Source organism: Silurus aristotelis (genome assembly GCF_946808225.1).
Source record: "Silurus aristotelis genome assembly, chromosome: 1".
In the NCBI taxonomy this organism is placed as follows: domain Eukaryota; kingdom Metazoa; phylum Chordata; class Actinopteri; order Siluriformes; family Siluridae; genus Silurus; species Silurus aristotelis.
This window is the reverse complement of record NC_139574.1, coordinates 38,191,443-38,207,966: the sequence shown is the minus strand read 5'-3', so window position 1 is coordinate 38,207,966 and position 16,524 is coordinate 38,191,443. Positions and strand designations below refer to the sequence as shown.

The 16,524-nt window shown below is 38.0% G+C and overlaps 1 protein-coding gene and 1 long non-coding RNA gene across 5 annotated transcripts in view; one reads left to right on the top strand and one right to left on the bottom strand.

Annotated features, from left to right (window-relative positions):
* LOC310723807 (uncharacterized protein) overlaps positions 1-16,524 on the top strand; it is a 544,801-nt gene that overhangs the window by 164,077 nt on the left and 364,200 nt on the right. The gene's annotated exons all lie outside the window — the stretch shown is intronic.
* LOC310725496 lies at positions 3,497-4,445 on the bottom strand. Its single transcript, XR_014533382.1, has 3 exons — positions 4,333-4,445; positions 3,897-4,228; positions 3,497-3,833 (listed from the first exon to the last, which is right to left on the bottom strand). It is a non-coding gene; the product is annotated as an uncharacterized lncRNA (long non-coding RNA).

Below are 16,524 nucleotides of genomic sequence, written 5' to 3'. Positions count from 1 at the left end.
AATAGTCAGTAGTAGATGAATAGTTATAATGTTTATCAGTCGCTGCTGCTGCTTTTATTGCTTCTGTGTGTTTGTTTGATGGTTGTCAAGGAGATACTAGAATTTTGATGATGACGTCATAGAAACGTTTTTGCAGTATCACTCTGGTCACATGACCAGTTGGACACATGAATCACAGACACTTAAATAGCAAACACTATAGAAATATTATTTTAATACAAAACTAACTTCAAATATCAATAAGATAAAAATAAAAATGGTCCTGAATCCTGCATGTACACAAAACAGACCATTCATTCATTCATTAATTTTTTCCCGCTTATCCGTAATTCGGGTCGCGGGGGCAGCAGTCTAAGCAGGCCCCCGCCTTCGACTGCTGCCCAATCCTCACAGCACCGACCCTTACGGTCCCTCCTGCAGGTGGTGAGCCCACGGGAAGGCGGCCCCACGTCACTCCGACGTCACGGACCTTGATATTTCCCTCGTAAGGGACCAATGAATTCCATTTAAAATGCTTTAAAATGGTCCTGAATCCTGCATGTACACAAAACAGACCAATGAATCCCATTTAAAATGCTTTCAGTGATTCTACATCCTGCGCCTGATCTACACTGTGTGGACAAATGTATTGAGTCTAAATTTGACAAAAAAAATTAAGAATAAAAAAGCGATAATATTTCCAGAAATGTTGCAGTGAGCAGAAATGGACATTTCGGCTAATGGTGTAGGAGACATCATCATTAGCCTCATGCTAGCCGTGTTTGCTAGCGCTGTTTTTGTGTTAGCTAGTTTCTTAGAAAATTTTACTAAAAGTTGATCAAAAGACAAATACATTCGTTATTAAGACACTTATAGTTTATTTATAGCGCACTAAATGCAGAATATTTAGACCGACGATGAAAACTATTGAAGCTAAGATTATTTAGCCGGCTAATTAGCCTAGCTCAGTGGTTCTCAAAGATATGACAGGTGGGGCACAATGAACGGCAGGATTTATTTATTTATTTGTTCTTCATTTATTTGTGACATTGACCACAAAAAAACAAGCATGTAATTCAGCACAAGCAGACAAAAAAGGTAGATGGTAGGAGCTTAAACCAAAAATTCAGCCTTAAAGAAAATATAACTGTTTTATCCTGCTCCTTTTGCCACATCTCATCTCTGAGACTTTTCAGATGTTGCTACACTGAAAACTAAACACAGATCTCAGCTCAATATTGAACATGACTTGAGAGTGACAGTATCAAGTCTACAACCCCGTTTTAAAAAAAAGATTTATGAAATGAATTTGCTCTATTTTGCACAGACTGCAAAGTGACAAAGTCCAAGAGATAACACAACTACACCTTTATTTTCTCTATTTTTGTTTTTGATGCTACTTGATGTTCATTTAGAATTGGATAGTTCAATAAATTAGACATTTTTTAAACTTAAAGAATTTCATTATCCTTTTTTGAGGTGACGGAGGACAGGTGGGTTTAAAAATCCACCCCTCTGAAGTGGTAAATGGCAGAAAAAGATTGAGAATCACTGCATTAAAACACAAACAGAAGTCACATTAGTACAGAATGGAGCATAAAGCACGTCCTGATAGTGCCGCTAGAGGGCAGTGTGAGACTGAGAGTTGAGGATGTGAGCTGTGTGAAGCTGGGGATCGATAGTCTGTTAAGGGGTGGGAAGAGGGGAAAAGAAGGGGAAGGAGGGACAAGAGAAAAAGGAGAAAGAAAAAATAGAAAAATGGAAGAAAATGAAAGGAAATGGAAAGATGATGGACATTTGTTATGGTTTTAGCAAACTGCCTTTTTATCTGCTTCCCAGGGAGAATCTCTGATGTGAATGATGCCGGTTTGAATCTTACCTCAGACACCGCTGAAATCCCCCTTTATATGTCATTATATGATAATATGATTATATGATAATGACATATAAAAGTATTTTTAAATTACATAAAAGTGCAGGCTGTATAATGGTGGGGGTGGAGGTAGAGGGCACTACAGCAGTAGGAGTGGAGTAAAGCAGGTGAAACAATTCGATACCATATTTGGATCCAAATGAGGTTTCTTAATGAGGGGCTTAATAACTGCTAACTTGAGGGATTTATGGACGTGACCTAAAGATAGTGAGGAGTTAATAATATTGAGAAGAGGCTCACCAGCTGTATGTAACACTTCCTTCAATAGATGAGTAGGAATGGGATCTAACTGACATGTTGTTGATTTAGCTTTGGTAATAACATCATACAGCTCTTCCTGTCCTGTACATGTAAAACAGTGTAGTTGTGGAGTTGTAGGTGAGATTGTGTCAGGAGATGCTGTCAGAGGTTGGACCTCCACAATTGTTTTTCTAATGCTATACATTTTTTCAGTGAAGAAATTCATAAAGTCCTCACTACTAAACTGTGATGGAACACATTTTTCAGATCCCTGATTTGTAGTTAATTTAGCTACTGTGGTAAAAAGGAACCTGGGATTGTTTTTGTTGTTTTCTATGAGTTTGCTCAGGTGTTCAGCTCTAGCAGCTTTTAGCGCCTGTCTGTAGCTGAGCATACTGTCTTTATACGCAATTCTAAATACCTCCAATTTAGTTTTCCTCCATTTTCTCTCCAGATTACGTGCTGTTCTCTTGAGGGCATGCGTATGACTATTATACCAAGGTGCAGGTGCTTGTTCTCTAACCTTTTTTAACCGGATGGGGGCAACAGTGTCTAATGTGCTAGTGAGGATAAGGTCTATGTTGTTAGCCATTTCATAAAGATTATTAGCAGTTATGGGTTTAGTAAGAAATTGAGATAAATCAGGCAGGTTATTTATGAATCTGTCCTTAGTGGTCTGAACAATAGTCCTACCAAGTCGATAACGTGGTGAAACACGGCTAATCTGCTCTACCGGTAGTGTGTACAGAATGAGGTAATGGTCAGTGATGTCATCACTCTGAGGTAAAATATCTATATCAGTGACGTCTGCTCCGTGGGATCTTATTAAGTCTAGTGTGTGGTTAAAACGATGAGTTGGTCCGGTGACGTTTTGTTTAACCCCAAAAGAGTTTAATAAGTCGACAAATGATAATCCTAGAGCATCGTTTACATCATCTACATGAATATTAAAATCTCCTACAAGCAGCACTTTATCATTGTGATCATCTCATTTACAATCAGTGCTTTGGGTGCAAGTGATCTGATGTTTAAAAGACCAAACTTTAGAACTTTTTGGTGTTTGTTTATCTGGCATTTTTCAGTTTTAACTGCAATAAGATTATTTCTGGATCTTGTGTATTTAATTCTTGGTTTTACTACATGAGGAATAGATACGGTTTCTATAAACTGGACTGTGTGTGAACTTGTAACTATTTGGTTTGTTGTATAAATGTTCTCATAGTCGTAAATTTCCTGATGTCTTACCAGTCAGATGGTGTGAAGTATCCTAGAGATGTTATCTGATAGCACTGCTGCTCCAACTTTGCTGGGGTGCAGGCCATCAGGGCGGAAGAACCTCGGACGCTCCCAGAAACAGTTCCAGTTATTAATAAAGAGAAGTTTGTGCTCTCGACACCGTGACTGTAACCATTCATTTAGTGCAAAGAGTCTACTAAACTTCTCAGCCCCTCGCTGGTAAGTGGGAAGAGGTCCTGACACTATGATCCTCGTTGTGGGTGATGTGCTGCGTACCGTCTCCACCAGGATCCTGAAATCCCTCTTTAAGATCTCCGTTTGCCTCAGCCGGGTGTCGTTCGTTCCGGCATGAAGAACAACCGCTGCGAAGTTCTCGTTCAGGATCGCGGGTACCTGCGCAGCGACATCGAGAACACGAGCACCAGGAAAACAGCGAGTGTGCACCCTACCTTTGTCTCCGGTAGCGCGGACATCGAACGAGTCCTCACCTGTGCTCAAAGGCAGACACACAGCCGGCATAGTGCTTATAATAGCAGATAGAGTTAAGATACAGAGATGTGATAAAGTGAGAGGGAATGAATATAGTCAACACTAGTGATAGTCGAGTTAACTAACTACAGGCACAAAACAGGAAGACAAAAAACTATTTAGGATTATTAAAAGAGGAAAAAAGGAGAGATAAATAGTAAAGTTTGTTTGAAAACGCAGAGAGAAATACAAACATGGAACTCGCGGCAAACAAGTCGAACACAAGAAGCTACGTCAAAGTGCCGTCATGAGACAAAACACTTGGCCATGCTGTCACCAACATCATAATCAGTTTGGGGGCATCAGGAAAGTCTGCAGAAAAAAACAAAACGTTACCACAGACTGAAAATACACTGTTTAGATAAAATACATCAACAACAAGACACAATTGTCTTCTCTCTCTGTATGTTTCTTACTTCAGTGTAGAAAACTCTTAGTGAGAAACATCTCTTTTACTCCATCACAGGTCTGCACATGCAACAACTGCACTGTAACATCATCACTTCTACATGAGTTCTTCTACAGCTTACCGGTAAGTGTGCCATTACTGCCACCTAGCGGATAATTTACAAATACACTCATCATGACAGGTAGGTTCACACCTGTATTGTGTTGTATTGTATTGTATTGTATTGTATTGTATGTTGTATGCTCAAAGAAACACTGAAACAAATAGAAGACAGAAAAAGAAAAAGGGGGAAAAGAAAATTACTGTGAATTGGTTTTCATAGAACATGTATGAATTTGAAGCAGAAGTCAGAACAAGAAAAACACAGGTAGGAACCGAACCTCAGACCCCACTGTAATGTAGAACACAGACACACTGTATGACATTAAATCAGTTCACATTTATTAACAACATCCCGACTTCCCAAGCCATGGCATAATCACACCAGACTCTTTCTCCAAATAATTATAGAGGATCCTCACATACACAAAGCTTCTGTGTCTAAACTGCAATTTCTTGGGGAATCTGATATCAGAACAATGTAAAACTTAAAAGAAAAAAAAAAGGCAGGCAAAATATCCCTGTGCCCAAGACCAAGGAACAGCTCATGTATTTCCTAGGAATGTGGTTGCAGGAATTTTCAAGACTGGAAACTTCCCATATGAATTATCAGGAATATTTCGGTATTAACAGGAATTAATGGGAATACAGTTGGAATTTACAAAATTGCAAGTTATCCTATAACAGGGAACTTAAATGTAGTTAAAAAATAACTTGCTTGATAATCAACCAGATTGAATGCAGTTTCAGTTGAATTTCTACCTGCACATTCATCAATCACATGCACACAGCACACTTACTGCAGGGCTCCTGAGGCCGTACCCCTACATGCACTGTGTTTTCTTCATGTAAACAATGAGTCACGCCTCAAAAAAGGGTAAAAACCACTGCCTTATGGGTAATAAAAGACCAATAATCAGGATCTCAGGTCTACATTCCTTACTATTGAAGTAAACAGGACCAATACAGAACAGTTCATCAGACAAGAACACACACTGATTAGTCCCATCAGCCACAGATCTGCTTCTCACCGCTCGTTTCCCCCCGGCTCCACCCTCCATTCACCAACCGCCGCTCGTGCACGCACCCGCTGCTCCATCCAGCAGTAGTGTTCAGGTGTTGTGAGGTGAATCCAGTGTTAACCCTGTCAGAATGACTGCTGAAAGATCATCCACTTTCTTGTGCCAATCCATGCGATTAATTATAAAGTACAGATGTTTAAGTGAATCAGGTTCTGCCCCACATTAACTGTCAGCTATATTGCTTTCAGAGCTCAAAATGAACAAAGCACTAAAGCAGCCTCAACTTCAAAGTCATACCTCAACTTCAAAGTCATTGAATGCTCTTTTGTGATGAAGAGACATTAGACATGATTGAAATAAAAAAATCTTTATTTTTTAAAATAAAACTTTAAATTAGAATTTAGAATAATTTAAAGATGGTGAAACAACATGCAGACTAAAGTACATGAAATGTTCGTATTTCACCATCTTCCTCTATTCCTGAATCATTTTCTATTTCTTCAAGTTGCTTCAACAGATCCTCGAAGCTGTCGACATCAAAAGCTGGTACAGAATCCAGGATCTCTGTGCTGTTGTGGGGGTCTTCAGTATGATTCTGGGCTCCAGACTGGTTAAAAAAGTCACAATCCTCATTTAACATGGAGAAGATGTCGTTGTTGAGCAAAGTGATTTCCTCCTCGTCCTCGAGCTGAACCTCACTGCTTGTACACTCAGACCCATAGCAGGTGCTGTAAACAGAAGTGCACAATTTTAGCTGCATATTAAAGTTAATTAGTGGCGATTATGGCGATTATTTAAGATGCAGAGTAAAACTTCATTTGCATGTCATTCTTCTGAAACTGTTCCAATGCAGTTTACTAACTCACTTGGTCTGGCAGAAAGTCTATAAAGAAAGTTCACCTACCAGGAAACAACTGTTCATGTTCCTGTTTAAGCCTCCATGATTCAGTGTAGTAGGGTTTCTTCTGTTCTTCACTCAGTTTGTTCCACTGGATCCCAAGCTGCATGCTGATCTCTGCAGAGCTGCTATTTGGATTGGCCTTGGAAAAGATGGGCCGCTGTTTCCTCGCCCAAACCATGTAGGCATTCATTGGCCTTCTGATGTTGCCTTTTTTATCTCTGCACTTGGCAACGTTAAATTTATCTACAAAATAAAAGCTGTTACCCGTCTTATTATCTGTCATTATTTCTCCTTCTTTTTTCTGAAAGTCGCTCTTTCTGGCTGAAAAATCTTTTTTGGTGTCTTGGAAAGCGGATTGTTCAAAACATTGACGCTTATCACTAAAAACAATTAAAAACATTTCAGATGTTTGTTTGCACTTCATTGCTGTGGTCAGTAAATGTTTGTGTTGAACAGCAGCACAACAAAGTTGTCATGACAATAAAAGCGAGTTGAGGGCGCTATCAGAGATACCGACGTCACAAAAGAGGCGGGGCTTTAATGATTCAAATGCAGACGCGGAAGCTGAAAACGGGTGGTGTTAAGACAAGCGAAGTGGTGTGTGATTGTAAACCCTACACTAGTTCCTGTAGCGCTCCTGTGTTTAGACACAGTAGGGTATTAAAATATTTATAATTATATTATTTAATAGAAAACACGTGTTTGCAGTTTGGAATGTGATTTTGATAAAAAATTTGTGGGGTTTAATTTGAGGTGTAATTAGTTTGTACTGCATGTGGTGACCTGTTGTTGTGTTATACTTAAAGTGACCATTAGGGGGAGTAGAAGTGCATTGAAAATAGAGAATGAGAGAACACGTGATTAGCGCGTGTCAGATGTGTGTTATGAGCTATTAGAAAATATATCATTCATTTATGCTACCTGGCCTCATTTCCTTCTGTTTCCTGACAACACTGCACTTTTAACAAGACTTTATTTAATTTCCCTTAGATTATTCATTATACTTACCTTCTCTGAACACAAACAGATGTTTTACTTAAACACATGGTAGTATTTATAGTCTCTTGTCATTCTTCAATCATAATTATCGACTTAAGATGTTTGTAAGCAAGAAATTATCATAAGGATAAAATAATCTGGTAAATTAATCACAAGGTAAATTAACTTTAATACATATTTTTTATTGAATACATTCAAGTCCAAAAATGTATTTAAAAAAGAAAAAACATTAATGAACGATGTGATTGATTTTGATCTGCTGCCAGTCTTTTTACAAGCACTTAGTGTTTTCTCAACTGGTCCACGACTACACCATAATATGTATGGGATTTTTATATTGGTATTAAAATAAGAAACTAAACTCCTATAAAATCATCTCAGCAGTAATACAATCAAGATTTGGTGATTTCTGTAAAAAGTTTGTTGTGGAATAGACGTCTCTGTTCACCTGTGTACAGCAGCACATGGGGAGGACAACAAATAATGACAAGAAATAAAAAAGTGACAAACTTCATTTAGATTTGACTTTTTCTCCATCACCCTTATAACTGACATGCCATCATTATACACACACAATGAATGTAACACTGATTTGAGGTGAATCATGAAAAAAAAACCACTTTCTATTAGTCAGTTCTATAAATGTTAGTTTTAAGACTAACGAGGCATAAAAACAATTCAAATGTTTACACGTGAGATTCGTAACACCACTTCCACAAATACAAAGTGCCCTAGTGTGAGATTTGATCAGTTCACAGCAAAAACAACTTCCTCCTTTCTGCAAAATCTTAATATTTAAATTCTTGTTTGGTCAATTATTCCCTGGTTCTCCTACAGCTGATGTTCTACTGTATATACAACACATCATCTACAGGAATCTTTGATATCCCCAGTACTGAGGTGAGATACTGAACAGAAACGAGTGAGATGAGACTTTAAACTGTTGCTCAGAGACGAGACCATAACATCTTCTCTTCATCTTCTTCCTCTTGATCTCTTCATCTTTTTCCTTCTTCTCCTGATCCCCTGGTGTTGGACAGAAATCCCTCTGTAACCTATAACATAAAGCTGTTCAAACACTATGTGCTCTGTATTCATCTCTATGTGAGGCTCATGACTGGTAGGAGACGAGCTGCTTGGAGGAGACCGAGTCCTCACAGGGGACGAGCTGCTTGGAGGAGACGAGTCCTCACAGGGGACGAGCTGCTTGGCGGAGACCGAGTCCTCACAGGGGACGAGCTGCTTGGAGAAGACCGAGTCCTCACAGGGGACGAGCTGCTTGAAGGAGACTGATGCTGTATCCTCTCTCCGTCTTCTTGTGTCTGAAGAGACAAACACACAGTGAGATGCGTCTCGTGAAAGGAATCTATAATCAATATTACCTTCACCACCAGCTTGTGTGTTTAAACCTGAATAAATCCTCTATTAAACAATTAAAAACATTTTAACAAGTTATCACAATTTATATTTGAGTAAATATTTGAACACTTTGTCTTTTCCTAACACTGTTTATCAGTTCATTTCTGCTGAACTGAACCCATTTTTCTTTCCTCTCAGTTTAACAGCAGTTACTGAAGCACACAGAGGAACAACTCAGTCATACACTACACAGATTTTTAGTGAACTATAAGTAAAATTATGTACTAATGTAACTTATGATATCTTATTAAATATAGTTTTATTCATCTTTTAGTCAAAAAGTAGATGTTTCTAATAAAATAAACACAAAAGCAGCGCTAGCAAACCCGGCTAGCATGAGGCTAATGATGATGTCTCCTACACCATTAGCCGAAAGGTCCATTTCTGCTCACTGCAACATTTATGGAAATATTATCACTCTTTATTATCATTCTTTATTTATTTATTTTAGACAAATGTGCAAGTCTGTGATCTTTATGCTAATGATCAGGAGTAAACACAAAATGAGGAACATCGCTTTTCCCCTCTTCACTCAGGTACCGATGGTCCTCATCAGCTTTCCGCCTGTTTGGGGATTTTATGGGTGATTTGTTTCTCAATAATAATAATAATAATAATAATAATAAAAATAATAATAATAATTATAATAAATGATCAACTCTGTGTTTTAAAGAAAATAAAATCCATAAAGTTTAGAAACTCACCGTTCCAGGGGTCGTACAGTTCGCTTCATCCCGGCAGAGGGTCTTCATCCTCCACCTGGAACACGGCGTCTCTCGGAGCTACAGGAGGAAAATCGAAGTGATGCTGAGGAAAGAAAAGTCCAACCAAATAATATCAAATATATAATATAAAATATTTCATATAATACAAATCAAAAGTAATATTTCAGAGTTGAATCCCAGTGGAAACGCGACTGATCCGAAGCTGCTGCTTGTCAGCTGATACACACTGTGTGGTCAAAAGTATTTGGACACTTGTCTTTTCCAGCCAGATGTGGTTCATAAATTCACATAAATTCACATACACTTTAATGCACCATACAGCCAATTAACATGCAAACTGTGAAAACACTTCATAGAAACAGAATGTAGAATCACTGAAAGGATTTTAAAAGGGATTTAAATACCCGCTACAGAGGGAAGCAGGAGCTTTTCTGTAGCTATTATTGCTTTTATGTTCATGGCACAGGACCAAATATCAGTTTATTTTATCTTTCTATAATGAGCTGGAATAAATCATAAATGCTGCGGTGCCAATGAAAGATTAAGGAGAAAAAGAGTCTCCAGGGACCATGATGATTTCTTGGCCTGGATGATGACTGGATAATAAGCTGATTTAGATTCCTACAGCTGTGCTCCTGGATCTATGTGCTGAATTGGGTCCAGTACTACAGAGGGAAACACACCAGAACCATGCCATCCCCATCCAAATACAGGTCCTCACCACTCTGGGGTTAATGACAACAGGTTGTTTCTAGTAAGAAATGGCGGACAGGGAAATATTTTATATAAATATTATATATAATCAACTTTTTTACAAAGACCTTCGTTAGATATAATATAATTTTATTAAATCTCATGCTATAGGTCTGGTATCTGCCCCTGAGTGCCATAATGCCTGTCATTTTGGATGTTATTATTAAGGTGGGTAGTCGATACATAAGGTTTCCCTTCACTGTGGCACACTGACCTGCTTCAGCACATGATTCCTTTATCCTGACACATAGCAGTGTAGGGAACAGACTACAGGCAGCTGCAGGACGTGATAACTGGCTTCTTGGTGACTTTAACAACATGTAGAAATTGTAAACATTGTCCTGAAGTAGTTTATAATATGACAGGTGACAGAGGCTTCACCCCTCAGATGCTCCTCACCTCCTTAAATGCAGATGTGGAGCTCTGGATGTCTCAACTGGTAGATTTCTATACCACCCGGAAAAAGTGTGTAAGATTATCAGGGTGTGTGGTGTTTTGCACAATGTGGCACTGAGGACCAGTTTCCCTCTCCCTCCTGACCTCCCTCCCCCTCAGCATTATGACCCCGAGCCACAGCCCCCTGCCCCACAAGAGGGATATCAACAAGATGCAAGAATCCATGAGGAGGTCATATGCCATTTGAAAGGAAGACAAAAATCATGGTTTAACTTCATCTTTTAATAATTGTGCAATTTTACTTTTGTCACATTTTCCCAAAAGTTTATCATGTGGACTTTAATTATTTAGTTTAAAAGCTTCCTTCAGTTGAGAAACACTGATTTAGAATCAGGATTTAAATGATGTCGAACACTTCAATAAACAAGTGATTTCATATTTTAGATTTTTATTGATTTTATTAATTATTATTGGACATGGAGAGGTTTAGCTTTCAGTTCCTGTCCTTGATGTCCAGACTCACTTGCCTTTTTTTTCTCTCTTTTTTCCTTTTTTTTTTTACTAGAATGGGCGATAGTCGTCTGATCCAGTGCGGCAGGGGAAGAGAAATAGAACTGTGAGACTTCAGTGCAGACCACACCTCATCGTGAAACCTCAAACCAGCACCGTGACGTCTCGATGAGAATACCATTGAGTCTGTTCTGATTGTGTGACATTTGCGACAAAGGATAGGACGACAATTCCAATCACGATGTTTCGCTGGTTCAGTTGTCCATAGAACATAGCCACAGAAGGTGATGGTGTAGTACGTTACAAAGGTGCTTTGCATGATGAAGTCCGTGAAGAGAAAACTGTGAGTGCTCGGAGCACCCAGCGAGCGTGCAGGAACTCCAAACGATTGGGCCAGGGTAATAGCCCTACGCACATGAAAGATACGGGTGATCAGCTGAAGTCCTGCAGGAAGATCATAGACAGAGTTCTGGATGGAATCTAGCCACATTCCATCTGGAGAGAACATGTCAGCGTGGAGCAAAATGTCGATCACCGGTCTGAACGGGTCCGCATCAGTTTCCCAAACAAATTCGTCCTTTTCTGGAGGAAACCTGAACCATTTACGGGGTAAATGATGGCACCGTTTACCTAAAGGACAGGTGGGCTGCTCCAGGCACCACAGGCGGTGCTTTAGAAGAACAAGGAAAAAACAAGCATCGCAGGGAGCTCTAGAGGTGTCAAAGTTGAAGCGATACCCCTCAGCACATGCTTCGATGTGCGCACACGTGCCTTGATGCAGACGCATATCTTGCAGAAGCCTCCTTTGTTCACCAGCTGCCATGTTCCTGCACACAGCATAAAATACACACAACAACAACATGATTTATATACGATATTATCAAAGAATCAGAATTAAAGCATAGAAAGGGTTTAGTGCTTTTAGTTATAAGGAAACGTTTGTTACAGTCATTTTTTCTCATCGACTAGGGCCATAATCCCTCCATCCAAATCCACATAGATGTTTTGATCTATATCTGTGGAGATGTTTTCTGTAGAAGACACTTCACCTGTAATTTTATACACTGGGAGCTGTACGTATTGTCTAAACAATGACAAGAAATTCCACAACAGATAAAACATGCCACGACTGCAGGGATTATTACAATTGTAGTCCCAGTCTGACCCTATTCTACTCTATTTATTAGTATATTATGTTAATTATACTTGGAGTAAACAGGTTACATGAGTTTGATTAAAATATGGGCTAAATAGGTTAAATTAAGCTACTTTATTGTATCTAATAAGATCTATACTAATTATTAGGTCAATTTGTTGGATTAATTTAAAAAGCTAAACTATAAAAGCTAAGCTTAGCTAGCCGGCTAGTTACCCATGCTAATGTCGCTAAATAATGACTTTGTACTTTTCGAGTCTTCTACTAAATAATGTACAATATTCTGCTATAATTATTTAGATGACTTACCAGGTACCTGTATAAAGAAATATTCAATAGAAGAGAGGTTGTAATTTTTCTTAGTTGCTGCTAATCGCTGCTGCTTCTTGCTGCTGTTTGTTTGTTTGGTGGTTGTCAATTTTAGTGTCTCTTTACTTACAATTGATAAATTCACAAATGAGAAACAAAAGCACGCTCTGGTTTATATAGACGTGTCACACTGTGACATCACACCTAGATGCCCTGCCCTCTGCCTGTGACATCATCATGTCACTCACTTTCTTTCTCTCTCTCTCTCTCTCTCTTTGTCTCTCTCTCTCTCTCTCACACACACACACACACACACACACACACACTCACTCTGCGCATGTACAGATTACAGAGGGAAGATTACACACAATCCGGAAGTTGACCTGAGTGACTATATGAATGTTGTAGAATCATAAAAGACCAGATGAAGCTGACTGAGGTGAACCCCTGAAACTAACCCAGGAACAGAGTAGAAACATTCTGACCACCTGCTGGTTTCTTTTTGAGAGACTGCAGAAAGGAAATTTCTTGAACTATCTATGGATTCAGACTTGGTCGAACTCATTGTTTTGACTAGAAGTGACCGAACTGAACTGTTGAACCGAGTCACTTGAACTGAATCTAAGGAGTCGAAATCATCAAATCGAATCTTTTCTAACTGAATTGACCAAACTGAATGGACTGAATTATTAAAATGAATCTATTAAATAGTTCTTTCTGATGTTTTTCTACTAACTGCAGTTGTCAAAAGTTATACTTGAACTATGATGTTATGAGGCTGCATTGGAACTAAACTTTATAGTATTGTGTGCACCAGATGAACCCATGAAGAACTCATGTATTGTAAACTAATTTAATCTCTGTGTTATTGTGATTTAATATTTAAACTGATGCTGTGAATACTGTTCAATAACTGTTTATTTTATTACTTTAACTTCTGTTCATGTAAAATTGGGTTTAAACAGAACCTTTATTTTATTATCATTTACTTTTGTCCAATTTTCCCAACATTTTATCATGTGGATTTTAATTCTTAGTTAAATTTAAATGATGTCCAATAATAATTTAATAATAAAAACAAAACACACACTATATTTAAGATATTTTATTTATTTTGAAGGAATAAAAAATATTCAGTTACAATAATCACTGATATTTCTGTACTTTATTATATGTAGGACATGTCCAGCTTGATCTCCTCTTTTTCTTTCTCTGGTTTTCTTTCTCTAGTGCTGAAGTCATATTGCTGAACAGCTGTACAGCTTCCTCCAGTCACTCTCGGGTTTCCATCCTCATTTCTCTTCCCTCACCTAAGAATCTTTGTTTCCTCAGAGATTTTCTGCGACTCTTTGGACTTGAAGAGGTTCAGCTTTCTTTTTCTGCTGTTTCTCATAGTCAGAACCCAAAGTGCCCTCAGCTGAGCTTCATGTTTCTCCAATTGCTTTTGGTTTCTCAGAATGATCTTTTGGATTATATATTTTTATGGAGAGCAAAATATTTTAAGTTATTTAACGTTTAATTTTATTTATTCTGGAATAATATTCCTGTCTGTTTTTAATTCATATTTATGTTCAAAAAACATTGTTTTAGTGTGTTCAATAAATGTTTATCCTGTTCAGCCCGTAACCTAAAGTGTGCTTTGAGTTTTGCCCCCCTGTACAATTGGGTTTGACACCCTGATATAGATAAATATCATTAATTTTTAATAATAACATAATCAAAGGTAAATTGAGCAAATTTTTGATCTCAGAAGTGTGTTTTAAACTGGTAGCCCTTCACATTAGTCGGTACTCAAGAAGTAGCTCTCGGTGTCAAAAAGGTTGGTGACCCCTGATTTATAATCTTGTTACTTTTGTCCCTAAATGAACATATACATTTTTATATTTAGTCATTGTGATGTCACCCTTTTACATCGTATCTCTGTTGGTTTCTTTTATTCAGCTCCATCTCACAGACGTTCTGGGACAGCTTTTAGGAGCGTTCTCCTCCGACAATATCGTCAATTTTAGCTCTTCTCTCTCACCACTGAGATTGCTCCATTTATTGAACATCTCTCTACTCCAGCTGTTTCAGAGAACCCCTGTCTGCCTCCTCGCATCGTGAAGAATACTTTTACACGTGATATGGGCACACAGACCTCGTCTGACCTTCCTGCTGTTTATCATCAGGTGGCACAGACCAACAATGAAGACTATGACGACTCCCACATTCCTGCATCAACTCTACCATCTCCTCCTTATCCTTCATGTTGGTCCCCCACTGATTATTCTCCTACTTCCCCCGTTCTCTCACCTGATCATTATTATTATCCTCCCATATCTTCCCCTGAGTCTGATCCTGATTGCTCACCCATGTCTTCTGCAGCAGCAACGGCCCACAAACTCTTCTTTCCCAATAAACATGCTTAAGTCTGCCTTGTTTTTGTTTCTCCTACAGACTCATAACATTAGTCAGACCCTATTCTACTCTATTTATTTTTATTATTTTTATTATACTTGGAGTAAATAGGTTACATGAGTTTGAAATAAATATACTATACTAATCACCAGTGTTGTGCTTGTTACTAAAAAATAGTAACTAGTTACAGTTACTTGTTACTTCATTCAAAAAGTAACTGAATATATCACAAGCATTTCTGAAATAAATAACAAAACAAGCTGAATAATATATTCACAATCAAAAACTAAAGTGGCTTCTGCATCATAAAAGCTGTTGTGTTGAGCTCTTAAAAATTGTCCCCTTTACAGCTTAAGTATGAAAACTATTAACAATGTAGAACAGGGGTCACCAACCTTTTTGACACCAAAAGCTACTTCTTGGGTACCGACTAATGTGAAGGGCTACCAGTTTGATACACAATTCTGAAATAAAAGATTTGCTTAATTTACCTTTAATTATATGTGATTATTAATAATTAATGATATTCATCTATATCAGGGTGTCAAATTCAATTTCACAGGGGGGCCGAATCTCAAAGAACACTTTATGTCGCATGCCGAACAGGATAAACATTTATTGAACACACTAAAACAATGTTTTTTTAACATAAATGTGGATAAGAACAGACAGGAATATTATTCCAGAATAAATAAACCTAAACTTTAAATAAATAGCTCTCCATAAAAATATCTCCTGTCAAAAGTATACAAGTTAGAAATATGAACATGCTGCGAAAAAACCCTGAACAAATCAATAAAAATTGTGCTTTTAAGTAAACGTTAAAATAACAACAAATCAAAACAATCTGATTTCTTTGCTTTTATGCCATTTTATAAAAAATAATTTTAAACTTTAAATAACTTAAAATATTTTGCTCTTCATAAAAATATCTCCTGTCAAACACAAGACGTCTCACCGCTTCATCATGCAGCTCTTCAGAAACTCTCCCTCAGTAAATAACTGGCTGATGTGACTGATTTCTCCTCTGTTTTCACACCAGCTTCACTTTGTGATTTTGCTCTGGTTAAAAACATCTGCTGAAATGGGGGATTCTTCTTTAACTTTTCTACTTTCTGGATCTTCTGCTCTGCATTCAGGTTTTTCAGCTTCTCCTGATGTTTTGTCTCGTAGTACCATCTTAGATTAAATTCCTTAATTACAGCCACATTCGCTCCAAAAATAAGACACATGTGTTTACCGCCAGTGTCAGTAAACATCTACTCAGAATCCCATCGGTATAAAAGTGCTCTGTTTTCAGAATCAACTTTTCTCTTTGCCAATGTGAGGGGTTTCACAATTACTGTACAATAGGGTTAAATACATCAACAGAAGCTTGATTGATGCTGAAATGTTCCCAGGTACTCTACGATCTGTAAGACAGCTAAAGCGCTGCATTATGGGATCTGTAGTTTGTGTTATCAGCGCTTCATTTTGCCGGGACATTAATACCAATAATAATAGATCTTTATAA